The sequence below is a fragment of the Pseudopipra pipra genome, chromosome 14, assembly GCF_036250125.1.
Source record: "Pseudopipra pipra isolate bDixPip1 chromosome 14, bDixPip1.hap1, whole genome shotgun sequence".
NCBI classification, from domain to species: Eukaryota; Metazoa; Chordata; class Aves; order Passeriformes; family Pipridae; genus Pseudopipra; species Pseudopipra pipra.
In genome coordinates this window covers 142,451-145,061 of record NC_087562.1, presented here as the reverse complement: position 1 = coordinate 145,061, position 2,611 = coordinate 142,451, and positions in this window count along the sequence as shown.

Sequence of the window (2,611 nt, the reverse complement as noted above, 5' to 3'; positions counted from 1 at the left end):
CTAATCTGAGAGGGATTATTACTGAATTTGAGGACATGGTCAGACATGTGCAGCTGATCTGTATTAAGAGATGAACTCCTTCACACTGCCTGTATTTGCCAGTCCTCTCAGATTTGCCAGCCTGAATACACATAGAACCACTCCCTAACCTGGTTCTGTCAAAATAATCTGCTTTTTGTGGCAAATTATCAGAGAACCATAGGAAAGGACTGAAAGACAAATGCTCCTTTTTGTTGGCTCCTGTTACTCTAGGCCTTGACAAGGTTCTCACTAGAGTGAGATGGCTATTAATACCCTGATACAAAGTGAATGAATACCATAATTTAGAAGAAAGGAGTGAAATCTCACTAGGAAACCCTAGAAACTGTATAGCAGTTTTTTTAAAGAGAGGAACTGATGACCATTTGGAAAAATGTATTTATATTTTAATGATCTGCAAAGTTTAGCCTCTGGCAGTTCTATTTGAAAAATAATCTCTTACAATTAAAACCAGTTAACTCAGAAACTGCTGCAAGATGAAATCTATTTGATCTCTTGTCCACATTTTGAATTGGCACAAATTTTCTTTGTTGCAGAGCAACTTTCCTCCAAATATTAAATGTTGTTATCTTACATGCACAGAGAAGAGGCATAGCATCTGTTACACAGTCAAGAAACAACTGAGTGCCTTACTGCCAGGAAAGACGACTCACTTTGTACAGGAATGCTGTTTGTCTGTTAGACATGCAAGAATCCACTTAGCTTCAATTTCAGCTCATTTGTAGTTGCCAATATCTATCCTTTAAATACTTACAGCCACCACTTCTGTGTTGAAAAGGTATCTGTTTTCATCTCTCATTTTAGAGTGAGACATTGTCCAAAGCATCTGGTAATGTGAACTGTGGGGCCCTGGATAGCACAGGAACTATATAACCTGGTTTAAAGGCATCCGAGATGAGAATAAAAGTGGTTCATGAGTGGTTCTTTTGGCAGCAGTGGCCCTTGGTTATCAAAAAATTCCACCTAACAAAACCACTCTATCTTGCAGGCTTGTTTTTACTCTGCATCAGTTCCCTGGGCTAGGTAGCCAAAGGATTGTACACACAGTTGCACTTGCAGAACTGAGAGTGAGATGCAGGGGCAGGAGGTCCAGGGTACTTTTGTAGAATGGACTTCACAAGACACACTTGTAAACTTGACTTGACCACAGTGTATCTGAACCATAGACAGAGGACTTCAGCCTATGTAGGCACTAATCTAAACTTTTTTCAGAGCATTAATTTTCTAGACAAACATTTACAAGTGGGCTGTAGTTTCAATAATTATTTCAAAATGCTCTTTGTTTTCAGGAAACTATAGTGGGTAAAACAAGATATTTAATTTTAGATTCTACCCTTGACTGAATTGTTTATCAGTTGCCATGATCCCTATTGAGAACTAGCAAGAAGCAATAACATGCCTAGGGTTTGAAAGATACAGTCTTCTCTAAAAACACAATCTAGGCTCAGAAACAGAGATTTCCATCACAAACTCGCATTGCTGCCATATGCATCAAAATCGATGGGTAGCCCACCTGGATTAGAACTATTTTACCATTCAGTAATGCAGATACTGGCCCACCAATTCCCCGTGACTGAGAGTGGATGTACGCTGTAGGCATTTTTAGAGCTCATGCAAGCATAGCCAGCCTAGCTGTAAAGCAGCTGTATCAGCTGTTGTTAGCAGAACCCTTGCAGCACAGATTTCATTGCAGGGGTACATGATGTTCTACAAAAGTGAATTAAATACTTGAGAAGTTTAGCCAGCTCCAAGATCTGTTTCTGTCCAGCTGTTCTGCCAGTAGACAGTCATTGAAACTGGTATTTTAACAATACAACTTCAGTTACAGGGAAATACCATTTGTCTTGGCTGCTCCCAGAAATCACAGAACTTACAAAGCAAACTGTGTCCCAAGGTACCGTATTCTTGTTCAGGAGGGTTCTGTTGCCATGATTCTCATCGTTTGTATGGACAATTTAATGCAAAAAATTAAAAGTCTCATTTGATTAATATGAACCCTGCCCATAAACAAGATCCATAAATGCAAAGGTTAGACTGCCAGGAAGTATTTCTCTGGGCCTGAAACTAATGAGGCTGTGGCTGTACTGACCTTTCCTAGGTGACAAATATTGACTGAAGCAGTTCCCATTTTCACTCCTTAGGCGCTTTCAGTTCCCAGGTACTCTTTCTCACCAAGGTGCCATCTTTGCTGTTGTGCCATCACTAACACTTTTGTGGTACCAGAGTGAATCACATCAGGGAATTGATTCAGCTGAAAAATAAAAGCAACCACAAGCAAGTGTCTGTGCTGGCAAAAGGGAGGAGGCAACAAGTGAAAGAGATTGCAACAAGCAGCAGAAGGCAACGACTTAATACCTTGGTTGGAACCACAGGTATCATGTGAGCCTTGAAAACACACACTGGTGTCTATGCTAACAGAGGATCTGGAATTGTAATGGGGTGAAATTACTGGTGAGTGAGAATAGCTCAATGAAAATGCTCAGAATAGACATCAAGTCAGCTTTCACAGTCCCTTGCCTTAGTTATCTCCACACTATTCCTTTCAAGAAAGAAAGCATTTAACATGTTTGAA